We start from the raw sequence: 21,876 nt of genomic DNA on the forward strand, positions 1-21,876 counted from the left end.
ACTATGGCCATTGACATGCACTAGCCTAGCACCAGCGACCTCTGCAAATACAAAGACTGGATGGAATATCAAAAAAATTGTCTCCACATGTCTCCAACACTCTAACTAACAAGGAAATGAGGTCCTATGTCCAAAATTCTGGACTCTCCCTTTACATGTGTGAATTAACAAAACACAAGTCCGGGAATGTTTGTGATGAGAAAACAACGTTGTAGCAATGATCAGAAAATAGCTTAACATGGGCCATTTAAAATGCAGCATAAATAGAAATGTCAGCACTAACCTGGGATAATTTTTGATAATGTATTTTGATTTCAGGTAGTCATTGTACAAAAGATCTGGATGAGGGCATGACTGCACAATAGATTATGAAACCACATCAGTCTTCTCTTCACCTCTCTTACCCAAGTCTCTGTTCTAATAAAAATATACATTTAGAAAGCAATGACCCTGCTTTCTCTATAGCTGTGCACTGAAGTAGCACCAGCTCTCCTCATTGTTTATCTATTAATAATCAATATTCACTTAGCAGAGTGAAATGAAGTGGCTGGTGCTGGCTCGATTCATTTGTGAAGAGGCTGGTGGGAACAGAGCCCCCCTGCTGTGCTGCTGTCATAACCACGTTAGTCTCATATTAACCACATCTCATTTGTTCTAAACTGGGAAATAGCACAGTTACATGAAAATACTCAACAGTGCACTCAAAGGCCAGAGAGCTGATAATGAGACTGTGAAATGAACTTGCTTAAAATATATAATGTTATTAAAAGTCAAAACATTCCTAGAGTTGCATTTTGTTTCACTCACACACGTTTGAGTAATCCTTTATTATTAGTCTGTCTAAGTCTACCATATTGAATCGATTTGAAAATATATTGTATTGACTTGTATTGAATCGAAAATGCACTGTATTGAAAAATGTATCGTATCATGACCTATGTATCAAGGTATGTATCGTATCTGCAACTTCTTAAGACAGCCCTAGTAATGGCTGATTTTCCAATATCTATCTAAATGGTTAAAAATGAATTTCTTTGTCCTAACCTAAGCTCATATCTACACAAAAAACTCCATAAAAACAGAAAACAAAAACAAAACAAAAAAACAATACAACCAATAGCTTATGTGGTTATCATACTTTTACCTCAGATACCCTTCCTTTTCATATAACCCAGATCCTGACAGGCAAAATGTATTTATTTAGGTCTGGGACTGAGACATATTTATATTATATTGAGAACCTAATGGTCTTTTTTTTTTATTTCTTTTCTTTTTCCTTCATCTTCACCTATTTCAATACATATTATTTTCCATAAACTCCAGCCTATTTCTTGTCCTTATAAACCCCATGCATTCGTATCTGTGTCCCCTCTGTCTGCATTTGATTAATTTGCAACTTTGACCTCTACCACCCAAGGGTAAGGACACCACGGCGCATTCAGGCCCCGGCGAAAAAAAAAACAGTAATTAATCTGTCAATTTCCAAACAGCCCCTTTTGTGAGAGAGAGTGGGGCTCCGCCAGTCCCATATAGCAATCCCTGTGGCCTATGAAGTTACTTAGCGCACTATGCTGCTCTATTTGGTCTATTATGGTCTGTTTTAGCGCGTTATTGAAGGCAAAGTCCCCTGGTAGAGCTTTTCAATGCACTCCTACCGTTTTGAGCAGGTTGCTGTATTGGACCCTAGGAAATGATTAATGGTTTAGCAGTGGAAATCTAGGTCACCAATGACACTGTTATTATAACCTGATGTGAAAAGATGGCGGTGATTTAGTTTAAGAAAATGAGTTGTCACGGGAACAGACCAATCATAGTTTGTCACGGTGTAATCAAAAGACAAATGAGACCAGACATTATAATGGTGATTCATTTAAGGGGTACAATAAAGTATTATGTAAGATGTGTGTATAGGTTATTAAGTCTTTTGTACAGCGTTTTTTCAGCTATGTCCTGTGATAAAAATGGCATAACACACAATTCCATATTTTCAAGCTATTATAATAAAACTAAATCTATCAAGAGAGAGTGCGTAATATGAGTTTGAGTATGAAGAGCGATGAATAGAGCTGGAAAGGCATCTGACATAAAAATCAATAACAAATTAATGACCTAATAATGCAAGTGAAGCACAAAATGGAAAAAGCCAAAATTTTACAGCTCAATAATGATAGTGTTACAACAAAAGTGGTGCAAGTTTGTATTTTAACATTATAATTTTTTTTTTTATTTATTTATTTTTGTCAATTTAAAGGTGAATTGTGTAACTTTTCCGGTGTAGGGTTCGTCAAATGCTTTTCTCCATGGTGATGATGTTGCTTTGCCAGGAGTGTTTCACAGTTTGGAATTAAACCTTTCTATCTTCATGGAGACCAAACTGAACCAAGTTACAGGTCAGGGCTGTGGATCAGGAGTAAAACTAACTAATTGTAAGGTGGAGCTGGTTGACGTTAGTCTGATTCATCAAAGCAAAATCCTGATCCCTCGCTCCACCTTGGTTACGAATTTAAAAAGTCAATGCCAAAGCGAAAGGCACCAGCTGTTCGCCAAGAAACACCTTCCACTGCAAAGCGACCAAGACGTGATGTTGCTGTAAAACTACAAGAACAAGGAAATGCGAGCTCGGCCTATTTGTCTTCTGCACCTCTCTCTTAATAAACGGGATACCGCTTTGGTGACGCTCCACATACAAAATGTTCACTGCAAACTCAGGATAATTTCTTAGGCAGTCAAAGGTCACCTTTTTCGTCTTTCCTGTGTATCAATCCTGCCCATCGTCTTCGCCTTTCACTATTTTTCAATTCTGTTGGGAAGGGAAACAGTTTGAACGGAGTTTTGCAGTCACACAGATTTGATTCCCTTTTGCAGTTATGGAGTTCGCAAACTTCCGAAGCCCATTTCTCGAGCCGCTTTCCGCTGTTAGAACATCCAGCAACCACACAATTAAAGTGTCAGAATCCCAAAACTAAAATATGACAATATCAGAACCAGAAACAAAAGCAATATGTTTCAAAAGACTAGAAAAGACTGGCTTTGTCAATAGACACATCCCACTGGGAAATCAAACATTTGTTTGATGCTCACTTTTTCGGAAAAGTCCTTCCCAGTATGCATTGCGCAATGACCGGAAGTCTGAAATTTATGATGCGTGTATTCCTGACCTAGTTGCTGGAGAGAAATTAAATTGAGCGGAGGCACTAAGTGGCGCCAGCCTGGCTAGTCTGACGTACGCATACCCATAGAAACAAGCAAGTGACGGACCTCTAACCAAAAAGTGACATAGTGCATCTTTAATCCTTTTTTTGTGTGTGTTTTCTAGTCCAGATATTTTTGTCACTAATTCAATGTTGGCCTGTTTTTTATGAGACCTTGCAATTGCTTATGGCCATATAACAGTCTAGTCATTTCATTACTGCTGCTTATAATGTTAATAATTGCTAGTATGACTCTATTGTCTTTCTTAATTAAATAAGTATTGCATTGTAGAACACGTTATAATTACCTTACCGGCTGATGGACTCATTTAGTTGTCTCGTGAATAACAAAGATAAAAAATACATTACAGTTATAAAATAGTCTTTTTCTGTGCTTTTCGCCATATATTCTGTATGATTTGTGAAATGTGCTGGGCCGCGCGGTCACTTTCTTTACATAAATGTCAGCCACAGACACTTAATTATAGATTGTAGATTGAACAAAGTACATTATGTTCTTTTGAGTGTCTTTAAAGTCCACAGGCTCCTTTCTAGTCTGCAGCACAGATAAATGGGCTTTTATGACTAAGAGAAAATTGTCTTGAAGCTGCCATAGGAGCTGTGCATCCTACTTTCAATTAGAAGTACACTCTAAAAAAATTAAATATTAATCCTGTATAATCATGTGGGTGACAGTAGCTCAGTTCGTGGAATTTTGGTTCGAAGGTTGGCAGTTCGAATACTAGTGTCATAGTACTCGAGACTGATTGGCCTCAAGACCACTTTTTTACAGTCCTGGTCTCGTCTCAGACTTGAGCGCATTTGGACTGGGTTTTGTCTCGGTCTCGAAGGCGATTGGTCTGACACTCGACAAGTGAGATCATATTTCATTACAGCTGGTAAATGTGCAGAGGTTGCTAAATATCACTGCAAATTCAGTAAGATAATGTAAGTGTAAATGTTATGAACTTGAAAACCTTTGATTAATTTGAAGTTGTTTTGTGTAAAGTGCCAGTGGAAGTGGGATTAAAGAAGGGGTTCTCAAACTGTGGGTGAGAGTCCAAAAAAAGGGGCGCAGAGTGTTTAAGTACAGTAGTTTGCTTGGTTTATTTTAAGCTTAAGTGAACATTCATCAGGTCAAACTGACATAGATTTATAAAAAACATTGATATAAAGGTGCCAAAATAACTGTAAAATACAAATAAATGTAGGAAATGACAAAGCTGGTCTCGATTTGGTCTTGATGGGCCGTGGTCTTGGTCTCCATGGGCTGTGGTCACGGTCTTGTCTGAGTCTCGACCCTCAAAGGTCTTGGTCTGGTCTCGGGACCCTGTGGTCTTGGACTTGTCTTGGTCTCGACCTTTAAAAGGCTTGGTCTTCTCTCGGTCTCGATTCTTAGAGGTCTTGGTCTTGTCCTGGTCTCGCGACCCTGTGGTCTTGGACTGGTCTCGGCTCTTAGAGGCCTTGGTCTTGTCCTGGTCTTGGTTGCTTGTGCTCTCGGTCTCGTCTTGGTCTCGATGGGCCGTGGTCTCAGTCTTGTCTCGGTCTCGACTCTCAGAGGTCTTGATCTTGTCCTGGTCTCAGGCCCCGGTAGTCTCGGACTGATCTCGGTCTTGTTTAATGCGGTCTTGACTACAACACTATTGAATTCCGCTCTCGACATAAAAATCACTGAGCAGTCACATCTACTGATGAATGTTGTTGTTGTGTCCTTGGGCAAGACTTAACACACCTCACCCTCAGTCTTCCTATCCACTGGTGTGTGAATGTGTGTGTGAATGGGTGATGTAAAGTGCTTTGAACCTTGAAGGTGGAAAGGCGTTATATAAAAATGTGACCATTTACTGTGTCTCAATTTTGTCATCCTTTTTGTTATTTTAAGAATCAGAAAATAATTATGTTGATCCGAAGCAATTAATGTAGATCCTCCAACTTTTCCGGGTGAGAGTTTGCTGGTCAGAATGGAGATATTACAGATATTATTGTTGCTTTGCCTGTAATGTTAAGCAACTGTTATGGTGTTATACTTATCTCCGCAGGTGTCCCTTAAGTCTATGTTTTTCAGTGTATTTTTGAGCAATAAATACACAGATGATTGAAAAACACAATAGCTAGGTTTAATGCCATACTGATGAAAATTTTGGGAAAACAAATAACATCTCCATGGAGACAAGCAGATGTGAGATCCCACCAGAAAAGTTACACTGTGCACCTTTTAAATATATGATCTAAATGGAAAAATATGACATAATATATAGAGAGTTTTTTTACGGTTCACATTTCCTTTTTGTGAGTGTATGATTGACTATTGATCCTTTGTATTGACATTATGCTGGGGGTGTTCTACATATATCTCTAATGTTGGAATGTTTAGGTGATACCATGGTGGCACAATGCACACATTAGCAAACACAGCCAACAAAAAGTCTGAAAACTGAAGAAAATTTGATTTAAACAATACATTTTCAGGAGCCTGTGATCAATACAAGCACTCCTGTTCCTGTTTAGGTGTTTAATTTTCAACAAAAAAGGTGAGAGCGAAATACTGCTGGCTAATCCTTGTGACTGTAATTGTATGTGAGAGGCTTATTTAACAGCGCAAATAATCTCTCCTGTTGTAGTTCCAACCAACTCAGATCTTTCTCTTTCTCTGTCTGGTCAGATTGTTAGATAGATAGATCTTGTTTTATTTTATTTTTATTGCCATTTCAACGTTCTGACTGTTCAACCTTGGGCAAATCTGACCGACAAATAGTGCAGGGTTTGTAAAAGGTCAGCGTGCCCCGGGACCTGTCGCAGAGGGACAGGGGCAGCTCACGGTCCCATTAAACCACATAACAAGCCCCGTCTGCACCAGTTATGTCACCAGGGACTTGTAAAGCATCTTCTGACAATAACGGTGTGTTTTTTTCTATACCAGAGGTCAAAGGTCTGAAGGAGTGAATGTGTGAGAATGAATAGGTGACGTTACATATACAGCATGAGTACCAAACTAAATCTGAATGTATTGAAAAAAAGGGGGTCATATATACCGGTACATCAATGTGTGGACTACTAACTATAAATCACAGAGTTATTATTATTAAGGGTCACAGTATGGTAACTATCTCAGTGGAAACAAGCATCTGTGCAGAGGTAAGCTTGTTCATACTAACAAGGCATAATACCATATTTTGGATCATTCCAAGCAAAGCAATATACCGTATTTTTTAGACTATAAGGTGTACTTTTTTTCAAGGTTTGGGTGGTCCTGTGACTTATACACTGGTGTGACTTACATTAAATTAAAATTTTCACACTGACAGCCTTACTGACTCCTAATACTCTTGTACCACTTTCACTTCTCTCTCTACTGGGAATGTCTCCTGCAGAAAGAGCTGCTGTCTTGTGTGGTATCATGTCAGTTGTTCTGTACCACTGAAAATTAAAAATTTAAACAAACTTATAAAGACAAGTGAGAAGACAAATGCCCCTAAAAAGAAAATCATATTTTGCAGATTACAAGCTGCAAGTAGTGAAATATTCAGCTGAAAACGGTAATTGAGAAAGCGAGGGACTGGCGGAAAGTGGGGATGGAGAACACAGCTTCACAACAATCGGGAGGGTACATCATGTAACTTTCCTGGAAGTCACTGGATGAATCGACAAAGCCTGAACTTCAGTGACAACCGAAACCATCCTGTCGGGATTCAGAAAGGCCGGAATAATTATCACTGGAACTGATTCTGAGTCTAACGACAGCTACAGAGAAGAGGAAGCGGCAGTCTTTTTACCTCCAGAGATTGTGGAGTTGCTCAGAAGTGACACAGAGGATGAAGAATTCAATGGATTTAGTGATTTGGAGTGAGATGGAGAGTTTGGTAAACTTGTTCTGTTCTGTTGTTTATGCTATAGTTCTCTGAAGAACTGTTCATATGTGACGTTAACAGCTGTTCTCTATTGTATTGTTTTTACTATAGCTTGGCTTTCAAGATGAAATGTCAGTTCCTGGTCTCTGATTTTATAAAATGAATTTCCCCTTGTTCTAGTCTTGGTTTTGTCTTGGTTTAGTATAGCTATGTGTTGCCAGTTGTTTTTATTTCTACAAAAAGATTTTCATTACATAACATGGTCACACATTCCTCCATCTCTCAGAGGAAATTAGCTTTCATTGTTGGCCTAATCTGAACTACTGTTGTGATTTGAAATGAACCCTATCTCTTCCATCACTTCACCATATCTGTTATGGGTTTCTTGCATTTGTCGGCGTCTCTTCCAGTTGACAAAAATACAGTCTGTAATTACTTTCAAAACAGATCATAATTGTTTAGCAGACTATTTTTGAGCTTTAGGATTTATAAAAAACAGTTAGCATTAAAGCAGTCAGATAGGTAGTAAATGTAGTCTGCAGTCATAGAAATTGGGTCTGAACTGGGATTAAACTAGAACTAAACCTGGACTAAACCTGGGAACAGAACCAAACCAAGTCTACACTGTGATCAAACCAGGACCATGTGTGAATACATTCAGAGGTTAATGTCAGGTTGAGTTGGTGCCTATTATCTCAGGGTTAGAAGAGCACTATGGGATGGAAAAGGTCGCGATTTAGTGATTAACCTGCACTAATCTATGGCAGGCCATCATAAAAAGAGCAAGACTGGAGTTATTATCTTCTTCTAAGTGTAAGAATATCACTGTCAAATGAAGATCCATATAGAAGATCCATGTCTTTTAAAGGATCTAACATATCTGAAGTTGTTTTGTAGGTTTGCTTTTTTGATGAGGAAATAACATTATAACATAGATCAGAAAATAGCGTAATATGGACCCTTTATGCTTTATGGTATTTTGTCATTATACAACACTATAACTGAATAAATGCTATATAGATAACATTAATACCATATTGTGATAACATTTCAGGTAAAGTACTAACATCTCCATGGAGACAGGGGGCTTCGGACCCTCCACCAGAAAAGCTACATTAAGTATCTTTAAGCAACACCATCATTTTCCGTCATGTCACTCCTTTTCTTGACACCATTTATGAACTTGTCAATTTTAATTAGCTCTAAAGGTGAATTATTATGTCCATTTGTGATCAACCATTGGTGCATATAACAGTATTGACTAGTGAGCACAAAGGGCACTGGTTTATGATTAGATAAGTCTCAAGTCAAGACAGGGTGGGTGCAAAATAATAGGACAATGTATCATAATGTGAAATTTTAAGTTCAAGCTTTTTATCAGTTGGCCTAGAATATAAATGAAAATATGTACAAACAAGAAAGTGCTACATCCTCCTTAGTCAAACAACAATCCAGCAGTGAGTTTATCTTTCAGGGTCACAGGGGCAGCAGTCATAGCAGGAACTCCCAGCTCCTCCGGGGTGATCTGGGGTAGTCCCTCCAGCATGTCCTGATTCTTCCCCAGGGCATCGTCCCAGCGTGAAATGCCCGGACAGATGCCCCAGCCACCTCAGCAGCACCTCCTCTTGATGTGGAGGAGCAGCGGCTATACTCCGAGCTCCTCTTGTGTCTCTAAGGGAGCGTCCAGCCACTCTGCGGAGGAAACTCATTACGACCGCTTGTGTCTGCGATCTTGTTCTTTCGGTCATGACCATAGGTGAGGGGAGGGACATAGACTGACCGGTAAATCGAGCGCTTTGCCTTTCAGCTCCCTCTTTACCACAACAGTCCGATACAGCGACCGCATCACTGCTGACGCATCACCGATCCACTTGTCAATCTCACTCTCCATCCTCTCCTCAATCATGAACAAGACCCCGAGATACTTGAACTTCTCCACTTGAGGCAGGGACTCTCCACCTCCTGCGACCCGGCCCCGGATAAGCCGAAGAATGGAGGGAGTTTATCTTTCTATTGTTTTATGGCACATCTGAAATAGAAAACAGAGGATGGAAGACAAATGATAACACAATGCACCATAATGTGAATTTTATAAGAGGAGGTATTTTGTGGGGTATCGTTTGCTAACACACAACATGTTTAGATCGCCATGTCGCCATGATCCCCATGATCCCCATGCTTTTATTGTTTTAAAATTGCTATATCTGGCAAAACAATGTATTAACATGTTTCAGTTTTGTTTTTAACATTCTGAGTCTCTGCTCCCCCTTCAGAGCACCATCACATTGTAATCTGTGTGCTTTTCGCTGCAAGAAATTACTGCACTTAGCATCAGGTTTGTGATATTGTAGTGTATTATTTTGTATTTTTATAGAAATCATAATGTGGGGCCATGGGTGATGAAGGCTTGAGGACTGTGTCTTGGACAGAATCATGCTGCTAACTGTAAGGAGAGAACGTGAGAAATAAATGTCCAAAAAGTCGATTTTGCATAATACTCTTCAATTGCACACTGTCAATCAACTCTTGAAAACATAAACTTATTGCTTGCAGTCCTATAAAAATAAAACCTTAATTTCCTTAAGAGTTAACAAGAGCCGTATAGCCCTTTTGTGCATTACAGTTGCTCTTTGAAACACATTGTGGTCCTGAACAGTGCTGAGTGACAGACTGCGGAGTAGAGTGAGGAGCCATTTTCTTGTCCGCATTAGCAGGTCCAATGTTTCCAAAGAGGCATCAAAGAACTGGAGCTGGAGAAGGCTGGGGGGAGGAGGAACGTAAGCTCCAAGCTGCAAACCGAGATAAAGACCAGACTTATACTCTATGTATGTGTGTGAGAGGGAGAGGGAGGAGAGACGGTGGAGAGAGGGGGAAAGAGAGAGAGGGGGGGAGGAGAGGGAGAGAAAGCCAGAGCAAGAGAGGAATGAGTGAGAGGGAAAGAGCGAGGAGGAGAGGGAGAGAGAAGGGAGGAGAGAGGGGAGGAGATGGAGGGAGAGGCGGTGAGAAGGGATGAAAAAGGAGAGAAGGAGAAGAGAGGGAGAGGGTGTATAGAAAGGATTATAGTGACTTTGACTGGCTGTGGTCCTTTGTGACAGCAGCTGCTTGCTCTAAGAAGCTCCACACTGCCACACGATGGACAGGCCTGGGAACTGCAGAGATAGAAGCTGAAATGGCGCCCTCTACCTGCACAATCTGAAAACACAGGGACTCTCAGCTCAGCATGTTAAGGGGCTTATCAGGTTTTTTTTTTGTTTGTTTGTTTGTTTTTTGTAAATTGTTATATAATTTAATCAAACATTATAGCTGTAAAGCCAAGGTGTCTTACTTTAGTGACATTTTTTATTCGTCTTTGGGAATGACATAAGTTTTCATCATCTCTCTGTTAAAGACACTGCAATGTCACTGTTTATAAATAATTTTAATTTGTGTTTTGAATAGACAAGCTCTTAAACAGTTTAGTTTAAATAAATGGTTTCATTAGTTAAATAATTTGTTGTGTTAGGAATATGTAAAAATCTATATTCTCAAAAAACTGACACATCCTGGTTAGCTAAACAAAAATCCAGGAATGAACTTATTTTAAAGTAAATAGAAAATAGGCTGGGAAATATAAAGGGATGCTGAGGGTGGGACCATAAAGTCATCTGGGCTAGTATTTAGGTACTAAGTTGTTTTACTACTAAGTTACTTTATGCAGTAACTTTTGAACTTTGACTGAGAGTCAGTTTTTTGTTTTTTGTTTTGGAAAAGTCAGTCAGTTTACAAAAATCATGCCTTGTGATTTCCTTTGCCAAGTTCATTTGTGTTTGTTATATGCTCCATCCACTGTCTGTATATATGGTGATCTCAAACATTAAAGGGTCTATGCTGTTTTTCTGATCTATGTTATAATGTTGTTTCATTCATGCATGTTTAACACAAAACCCTGCATATTTAATCTGAGTTCTTCTCTCAAAAAGAGAGTTCCACCTTGTGATGTCATGTGGTAATGTAGGACGTGCTCCACTGTGTTTTTAAACTCCATACACCTTCATTAGAATCACTAGATTGATTTCAGCCCTGGAAGTGTCACTCTCTACTGAATTAAAAGTAAAAGGTAGCTGATAACTTGAAAGCTACTTCTTCATGACATCACAATGTAGAACAAAGCGTTTTCAGCTTTGGAGAGGTAGACAGACTAATAATAAAGCGTTACATATGTGAATGAAACAAAACACAACTATGTGTATGTTTTTAAAGAGGTAACCATATTCTTCATTTAGTATAATACAGGAACTTTAAAATGCATGTATTCATCTGTGTGACTGTGTGACTGTTAGTCATCTTAATGACTCTGTCATTACACATGTGCCCTCTGACATGTCCTCACACTTGAATACTCACACTCACATCACTGCACACTGATCCTCTGCATGACAACACAGCACACTGCAGATGTTTGGATGGATTCAACAACAACTCTCAACAACTCTGTCATTTTACTTGTCAAGTTGAAACTACTATAATAAAGTTACATTTAAACTTACCTAGATATTGCTTTTTGCAGTGTAGATAACATCAGCAGACTACAGTATTATTAATTCTTAGACTTAGACAAACTTTATTGATCCACAAGGGAAATTATTTAGACACAGTAGCTCACAATATATATTATAATAACAGAGAGCAAAAATATAAATGGTAATAATAAATTCTAAATAGCAACAAAGTTATATAAATGTAATTGTACAAGTCAAAATAAAATAGAAAGATAAGTAATAAAATATGAACTTTATAAAAGAGGTTTTAGGAAGACATTGCCACAATGATATGATTGACCGGACATACGGTTATCCATTACATAAGGGTGAGCTGTTGTACGGTTGTATGGAGTATGGTATGAATGTAGTCCTGTATCTCTCACTGTTTGAATGACATTTTATGCAGTAACTCTTGAACTCTTGAACTGTAGGAGCCTGTTGGAGAATGAGCTCCTCTGTCCCTCTATAGTCCGTTGCAGTGGGTGAGCAGAAGTGTCTATGATGAAGAGCAGTTTGTCCAGTGTCCTCCTGTCCTTCACTGTGACAAATGTCTCCAGCTCACAGACAATCATGTCACAAGCATTTCGGATCATTTTGTTAATCCACCCAAAGTCCCTTTTACTGATGCTGCTCCTCCAGCAGAACACAGCCAAGTACAGGGCGCTGGCTACCACAGACTGGTAGAAGATCTCCAGTAACTTGTTGCTTTAGAGAGTAGAATAGCAACACAAAATACAACAATTGGTACGTTTGGATGAGGAAACAACATTATTAGCCTGATTCACCGGCCAGGTTCACTTCGTGGAAACTGTCTGACCTCACAGCATTAGGATTCTTTTGCGCGATGGTAGGCGGGTACTTTTTTAATTTAACCAATTGCTGCTATTTGTTTGTGACATATGTAATTGCCCGCTAAAATGGCTAACTGGTATATTAAGCTTTTCCCAAATCCCATAGGAAGAAGGACAATAATGTCTTTCCCCTTGATAAAATTCACCAAACATTCTCTTTGTTCCGGCTTTAAATCCTTGATCTCAAGAATTGTTGCCAACACTAAATATATGATTTTTTTGCTGACTGGCTGGTGCCCGAACTCGCACTTCCGGGATTTTTGCGAACCATCTAGTGCAGGGGTGGGCAAACTACGGCCCGGGGGCCGTATGCGGCCCTTTAAACCTTTTAATCCGGCCCGCCGAACTGGAATAAATTACAATAATAAACCTTGTTGTTTTATTTGTCATGCATTTCCAGCGTTTCCCAGTAGATGGCGCACTATATATACATTGAGGGGCGGTGCATTAGGTTGGCCGCAATGCTTTATGGGAAAGTGTTCTTACAGGAGTTATTCGGACCATGAGTGAAAGTAGTTGGTGCTTAAGATATAAGACTGCACTGCTTCCTAGTTAAATTAGTAAAAATTAATCAAGAAAATTTATGTACAACATTTCCACGTCAGGATTAGTCACACTCACTGGTGTGTGTTTGTGGTTGGTCGGCGTGAGCTTAGTTAATGAGCTGTTAGTAGTCATATTTGTTAACAGTAATCTCACGATATATTTGCACAGTGGAGCAGGTCTTAACAGATTAATGCGTACTGAATCTTTCACAGCAGTGATGAAACGTGTAGCACGCGTCTGAAGTCTTAAATGTGAATAAGAACGTAATAGATCTGAGCTCTTCTCCAATTACATCCTGTCCTCTGTCTGGCCCTTCAGCCCCTATGTGGCCCGCGAGGCAGAACGATTACCCACCGTCGCAATATTCGAGCGATAATAAACATTAATCGTACGTCAAAAGTCCTAAAAGCTTGTCCTGCTCCGGACAAATATTCTGAATTTAACAGAATTCAGACTTTTCTCTAGATCATACATGAGCTGAACCAGTGCAGCTTTATATCTTGAACACTTCTACCTGACTTATGGTCCAAATACGCATTGCGGCCAACATAATGCACCGCCTCTCAATGTATATATAGTGCGCCGTCTACTGGGAAACGCCGGAAATGCAGGAAAAATAAAACATTAACAAGGTTTATTATTGTCATTTATTCAAGTTCGGCGAACCTGAATAAATTACAATAATTTATTCAAGTTCGCCGAACTTATAGTATAATCAAAGTAATTTATTCTGGTTCGGCGAACTGGAATAAATTACAATAATAAACCTTGTTACTGTTTTATTTTTCCTGCATTTCCCACGTTTCCCAGTAGATGGCGCACTATATATATACATTAAGGGTAGGTGCATTATGTTGGCTGCAATGCTTTATGGGAAAGTATTCTTTTGGGCGGCGTATTCAGACCATGATGGAGGTAGAAGTGTTCAAGATATAAAGGGGCATTGTCTCCTTTCATATGGTCATAATGCTAAGTCTGAAAGGTTTCAGATGCAGTTTTAAAATTAATACCAAATATATACAGCAGAGGTATTCATATTCCGGTGAATGCACACATGATAAGACACCGTGGAGTAGACACTGCTTTATTTAGAAATATGATCTAATCGCGCAGGGCTAATGTTCTCATGTGGTGTGTGGTGGAGCAGACCTCATTCACTCCTCATGCGTTCTGAAACTTCTGCGTCTCCAGAAGTTGCAGCGCTACATGAGCGTAAATACGAGTGCAATGGAGCCGGGCTCTTAACACGTTCTGCGTCCTCTCCGGCCCTTCAGTCAATTTTTAGAGCCCTATATGGCCCCTGAACCAAAAAGTTTGCCCACCCCTGATCTAGTGTATTCCAATTTCTGACCTAGTTGCTGAAGAGAAATGAAATTGAGCAGAGGCACTAGGTGGTGCCAGCCTGGCTACAACATTATAGCATACATCAGAAAATAGCTTAACATGGGCCCTTTAATAGTTATGTACTATTGTAACCTATATTCCCTGTATCCACTGGGTCAAGTTATGTTTATCCTAGCCACATGAGCCCATCGCACCAACATATACTGCTTTAGCCCCATAGCCTTTTCCATTACAGAGCTGCAGGCCTTTCTCCTCTTTCTCTCTGTCTCCCTGTGATTTTGCATATTTACTACAAATGTGTGTATTTGTTGTGCATTGTCCATTGCAGTGCATTATTCTTCATTAGAAATACTCCAGTGAGCTTGTCTATTCCAGGATTGCCTTGAGGTTTGGGTCAATCCACCCCCCTCCCACCCACGCACACCCACACGCACACCCACACACACACACACACGCACACACACACACACACACACACACACACACACACACACACACACACACGCACACACACACGCACACACACACAGGGAGACGCATGTTAATTGATTTCTTTCAGAAGCAGACACTACCAAAAATATACAATGGCCATTTATATTTATATTTATATTTATATCAGTGTGTAATAATAAATGTAATTGCTTATTTTGAGTTCTATGCTTGACTAGCTACAGAAGTACAGGGTGATTATGTGTTTGTATAAAGCACAGTTTTACACACATAATTGTATTGTTACCAAGACATAGAAAAAACAGAAATACAATACGCAGACACAAACATCTTTTAAACTAACTAAAATACAGATTATTACATTTCTGTTTGTATACTTAAGAAAGTAAAGTAAAATGAGAAATGGATTATTATTGAGTATTATTTTTGGCCATTGCAAACAGTTCCAAAACAGTAAATTCCCCATTGCTTTTTTTTTTTTGCATTTTTAGGTATCACTTAAACTATTTGTCTCATGTCTCATTTCCTAATAAACAAATAGTTTATGGAAATACAAAGTTAAAACCATACTTCGGACCATTCTCCATGCATGGCTTTGAAAAGTGTAGTTGTTAGGGTTAGGGCTTTTTTATTTTTGTAAATGTGCACGAGCATAGTAATGCCACACTGTGTTTAAAATCACCTTAAATAATCCAATTAATTTTGACTTAAATGTTCACAAGCATTCGCCATGATCATGTACGACAGTTTATTTATTTAATTGGGTAAACAAAACACAAGGCCCAAAATGAGAAAATGATGACTTCCAATTTTCTCTTAATCTGCTGCTGTAACAAGTTGTGCATGTGGTCATTCAGATCAGGCCTAAATGAGGAGGAAATTGAATGTGATTCAGACAGCCCTGCTCCTTGGCTCTGGTTCTGTTTGTACTTGGGTAACTGAGACCCTGTTTACACTGAAACAAATCCGCTTATCACCGTATCGCCGTATCACCGTATCGGAAACAATCTGCGTCCTTTCTGTGTCCACAATCCTTCCCTATCCACACAGCTTTGAGCATATTTGTTTACCTTTTACAGAAACAAAACTTAAAACCGCATGGCCAATTTGCATAAACTGAGCGCTCAAAACAGCTTGCTCTTGTGTCACTGATGAGGTTCATCTTCTGTCGGACTAAAGGACAACGCTCAGTGGATTATATGTGTTCTTTCTGTGACAGAGGGGTGTTCTGCTTATGGTGAGTTTGTTCTGTGCTTCTATCGCGTTGGAGATGGTTCATGTGAAACCTTTCAGAGATTATACATCTGCAGGTCATACACATAGACCATATATATGAATGCTAGCCTCTTAGCATTTTGGCGATGAATTACTTTGCTGCGCATAGACCTACATCAGTGTTTTCGGGCGTCCACACAGTGCCGGATCCGATCTGTAGTCAAATTAATTTGTGGTAGCTGGCAGCACCAGGTCGTTCCATCTCTGGAGCCATTTTCATTTGGATTAGTGTCAATGAACACTGCATTCGCAACGAAAATGATTCGAATATATACTAGAGTGGACGGGGCCTAAGTATAACCATGAGCAACCAGGAGAAGCTCAGAGTAGAACCATTGCTCCTCCACATCGAGAGGAGCAGCTGGATGGATGGAGTATGGAGTAATTTTAAAGTAAAACCAACCTTGCATTTGAAGGATTTATGTCTGAGCAGCAGCAGTGAGTTGTACTTCCTGGTAGAAAGCTTGGCAGCGGTGGACTGATATATAAGAAAATAGTCCCTCAACATGCGACGATTCATGTGATGTAACGTTAGTTTTATTTCAGACATTATTCTCTCAACACAGACATTCACGTCAAAGGTCTGGTGTAATAATAGATTTGCTTCGGGTGTTTTGTGAAATGGGTTAGACTGTTAGTGGCAGGATTACTATGACCATTGATATGCACTAGCCTAGCACCAGCGACCTCTGCAAATAAAAGGACTAGATGGAATATTTTAAAAAAGTGTCTCCACACGTCTCCAACACTCTGGCTCACTAGGAAATGAGGTCCTATGTCCAAAGTTCTGAACTGTTCCTTTAAGCTTAGCTCAACAGTGCAGACATACATTCCCTTAAAAATAGGCAAAAAAAAAAGAGCATGAAATGTAACTGTATTTCACAATGACTGATCTAAGCTAGAAGAGAACATTCATCCAAGTCCGAGCTCTGTCAGTTCTGATCCAGGGCATTCTCAGATGCCGCCCAGAAGGAGGGAGGTTAAACTCTTCAAAGAGCGGGTACTCAGGGCTCTCCATTATTTGTTGGGCCTTGCAAATCACCCTTCTGTTGTAGATGCAGCTGTAAACCTTCAATTTTACCTGCCACTTTGACCAACCGAGCCAGACAGTTTCTACTAAACAAAGAGAGAACACAGAACCAACAGACAATACAAAATGCAAAACAGATTCAATACAATTGTGATTAAAAAAGGGTCATAAGAACATCATTAACATTAAAAGAATTCATTTTTCTTTGCTGCACTTTCTTGCAGATAGCATCAGTATTCAATTCAAAGCATAGGGCACTGTCAGTAATTGTCCCTATCTATATTCTTATGTCTTTAAAAAGAAACCAATCAAATGCTCATATTTGTACTAATTGCTGAAGATATAGTAAAAATGGAGAGAGTTTAAAGTGAGGGAGCAGATTACATAAGCAGTTCACCTCACATGCCTGACTGTGTGACAGAGAGAGAGAAAGAGAACGAGAACGAGGGGAGAGGGGAAGAGAGAGGGGAGTGATAGTTAAAGATAATGACAGACAGAGAGAAGGGAGGAGGAGGAGAGATACGGGGAGAAATAGAGATAGATAGAGAAGGAGGGAGAGAGATGAGACAGAGAGGAATGGAGAAGGGGAGAGAGACGAGATAGTGGAGGGAGGATGGGAAATAATGATGACAGAGAGAGAGGGACAGAGAAGGAGAAATGGAGAGAGGAGGAGAGATGCAAGGAGAGATAAAGAAGGAGAAAGAGAGAGATAAGGGAGAGAGGAGCAGAGAGGGGGAGAGGAGGATGGGAGAGAGAGAAAGAGAAGGAGGGTGAGCAAGGAGATGAGATAGGAGAGAAGAGAGAAAAAGGAGGATGAAGGAAAGAGAATGGAGATGGGGGCAATGGATGGTTAGCGGTAGAAAGATAGAGACAGAGAGAAAGAAAGAGAGGTGAAACAGGAGTCGTAAATATTAGCAGATGAAGTGGTTGCAGAGAGATTTGGTGCTGGTGTGGAGTGGCTCTCTGTCATAACGGTTCATACCAGATGCTTGACACCAGACGATGAAGATGGAGGAAAAGGAGAGGAAGAGAGGGAAGAGGAGGAGGCGGAAGGCGAGAGGAAAAGAGGGAGGAGGAGGTTGAATAGGAGTCGGAAACGGAGGAGGAGGAGAAAGAGAAAGAAGAGGAGCAGGAGGAGGAGAAAGAGGAGGAGAAAGAGAAGCAGAGGAGTAGGAGAAGGAAAAGGTGGAGACAAAGATGGGATGAAGAAAAAGAAGAGGAGGAGGAAAAGAAGGAGAGGATGAAGAGGAGGAGAGGATGAAGAGACTCAGCAGACTCTGGAAATTGTGCTGAACAATGAAATCCTCTGCTGACCTTATGCAAATACAGACTGATGCAACATGACGATGGTGTTCATATTAGAATAAAACAGCATGTTTGTTTTCTTATGTAATAGTAATTAGATAGTAAAAATGTTTGGTTAGTATCACTGAATGTATTTTGAATGTAAATGTATAGACTGACGCTGTATTTGTTAATTGTTGTATTGCTTCATGGGTCAAGATTAAGATGGGTTCGATGGAAGTTGTTTTATTACGATCTAGTTTGAGGCTCTGGGATTGAAAGGTGGACTCATTAATTTCATTAATGTTTTGTTTTTATTATTCAACAAAAACATACTTAGTCAACAAAAATGTCATTTTAGTAGTGTCGTAGTGCTCGAGACTGGCCTTGAAACCATTTTTTTATGGTCTTGGTCTCGTCTCTGACTCGACTGTGTTTGGACTTGGTTTTGTCTGTCTTAAAGGCGCTTGGACTCAGTCTTGTTTTGGATTAGAGGTCTGACACTCGTCAAGTTCAATCATATTTCACTACAGCCACTGCTGTCAGCAATAAACTTCTTACTGTGACATGTGGCTGAAGTTTGCACAAAAGCATCTGTATTTGTCATGACGTGTGTTTGGTAAATGTGCAGAGGCTGGTTAACACTGTACCACTGCAGAACCAGTAAGAGAATGCAACTCCAGTTAGGAATTTGAAAAAAAAAATGGTTTAAAAATCCTACCCACTTTACTCAGTTTGTTCACAGTTTTCTATAAAGTGCCAGTGGAAGTTCTCTTAAAGAAGGGTTTCTCAAACTGTGAGTGTGGGTCCAGAAATGGGGCACAGAGTGTTTCAGTGCAGTACAGTTTGTTTGGCTTATTTTAAGCTTAAATGAACATTAATCAGATAAAATTGAAATAGTTTTATAAAAAAAAAACGTTGATATATATGTGCCAAAAATAACTGTAAAATACTAAAAAATGTCAAAAATGACAAAGATGGTCTTGATTTGGTCTCGGTGGTCTGTGGTCTTGGTTTTGTCTCTGTCTCGACCTTCAAAAGTCTTGGTCTTGTTTCGGTCTCTTGGTTTGGCTCGGTCTTGACTCTCAGAGGACTCGACCCTGTGGTCTCGGACTGGTCTTGGTCTTGATTAGTGCAATCTTGACTACAACAATACATTTTAGCCACAGTCTTTATAATGACCTTTTACTATGCTTTCTTAAATACATTTGAGAACCCTGGTCTATGCACCACCTCAGATATGTCCCACAGTTTGAGAAGCACTGAAGTAAAGAGTATTTTGTGTAGCCGTTAGCACAGCGTCTACACTGAACACTTTGGATGCGATCAAGGACTCTTGAGCAGGAGCACTCTTCTAGTACTTGTTTAAATTCCTCTCACAAAGATGGCTCAGGCTCAGCTCTTACACTTGACATTTTGTGACAGTCTGCATCTGTGTCAGCCCAGGTGACAGAGATAAAACTCTGAAAAGACTTTTGCAGTATAGCCTTTTACTGTGGGGGAATAAATTATACAAATCATAATAGAAGGATTCTAGACAGACTGATTTCTTACCAGCATTTTTATGATCAAATAGAAAATATACCCTATAAGAAGTCCATTAAAGTACTAAAACATATCTAACATAACTGAGGCCCTGATTAATACCTTACTGGCATAATACCTACAGTTAATTAACTGTAATAATGTTAACAGGAGCTAAAACTAAATTGCATTTCTTTGCATGGAAACTGTCCCTTGATTTTTTGTGGAATTCTTGGTGACAACAGAAGTAAAATACAAATAGGTTTGCAAAACATAACTATAATTTTCCTTAAGTAAACCACCAATAATTAGAAGTTTCACATCTCTGACATTATGGACAGCTCATAAATTCACCCTTTCATTCATTCCCTCTCAAAACATTTCTGGTTTATTTTTGCAGTTACATGTTTGGTCAGCAGGTGTCAATGTTGTCTTTCAAAGAACATTGACGAGATGAGGTAACCAAACCCCCCCAAAAAAACCACAAATGCTGTTTTGAATGTATGGCTCTATTTGATTATCTTAAAGTCTAGTAATATAATGGTAATCAAAATAAATTGTATAGACCTTTAAAACATCGAGGAGTTAAACTGGATTACAAAGTACTGTGCACCAGTATTAGGCAGGTGTTTGGAGCTCTTTTTAGACGCAATGCCAAATTCCTCAATTTGTGTTTGACACAAACACAACTCCAGGTATGTTTTTGGAGATGATACAACTTTTGTGATAGGACAGCTGCAGCGTGGAGTGGAGAGAGAGAGAGACAGAGAGAGAGACTGAAACAGAGAGAAAGACTGAGACAGACAGAGAGACTGAGACAGAGAGAGAGACTGAGACAGAGAGAGACTGAGACAGAGAGAGAGACTGAGACAGAGAGAGAGACTGAGACAGAGAGAGAGACCGAGACAGAGAGAGAGACCGAGACAGAGAGAGAGACTGAGACAGAGAGAGAGACAGAGAGACAGAGAGACAGGGAGACTGTCCATTCTCAGTATATGGACAGGCCTGTCTCCTGTGAAAGCTTAGAACCTCCAGACACTGAGCTGCAGAGGCTACACTGATTCATGATGATGATGATGAATGGCTACAGGTGCTGGGTCTAGGAAATGAGTCCTTTTAGGTTTAAACCAACTGGATTTCAGTACTGAAACTGGCATTCCAAATGAAAGGCTCATGTGATGCTCATTCTGCTTTCTGATCAGATAATCATGCTGAGAAACAAAACACCTAAAAACAACTAACAAGCATTTTTGCATAATAAAGGCCCCTTAACCATTCTGAAACTCACTCATGTCCATGATTCACAGGTGACTTTGTGACTAATAATCCCCTCTGTGCAGATGTAATGGTCACATGTGGTCTGTGAAGGTCACATGTTGTCTGTGACCGTCACATGTGGTCTGTGACGGTCACATGTGGTCTGTGACCGTCACATGTGGTCTGTGACCGTCACATGTGGTCTGTGACCGTCACATGTGGTCTGTGACCGTCACATGTTGTCTGTGACGGTCACATGTGGTCTGTGACGGTCACATTTGGTCTGTGACGGTCACATGTTGTCTGTGACCATCACATGTTGTCTGTGAAGGTCACATGTGGTCTGTGAAGGTCACATGTTGTCTGTGACGGTCACATGTTGCCTGTGACGGTCACATGCGATCTGTGACAGTCATGTGGTGTGTGCCATTAGCCTGGACTACAATGCTCTAGACGCAGCTGTTTGTTCTCTACTATCAGTCATTACTGGTGATTATGGAGCAGCAGACACTGGCCTTAATGTGGTTATGACCTATGCGCACGCACACACACACACTCACACGCGTTTACAACAGCATCTTATCGTTTTGTCCTTGTCAGCTTCTCACCACGCTTGAGGAAACTGAAAGGAAACTCAAGTGTGGATGGTTCCATAGTTGGATTTTGATAGTTTCCTTGACATGTCAAAAATGTAGCAGTCAGTGCTATGAAATGAAACTAACTGTGGTGAACTTTTGAAAAGAAAGTACATAATAT

This window comes from Boleophthalmus pectinirostris, unplaced genomic scaffold (genome assembly GCF_026225935.1).
Source record: "Boleophthalmus pectinirostris isolate CB_2022bp ecotype Guang Dong unplaced genomic scaffold, ASM2622593v1 HiC_scaffold_3, whole genome shotgun sequence".
In the NCBI taxonomy this organism is placed as follows: Eukaryota; Metazoa; Chordata; class Actinopteri; order Gobiiformes; family Gobiidae; genus Boleophthalmus; species Boleophthalmus pectinirostris.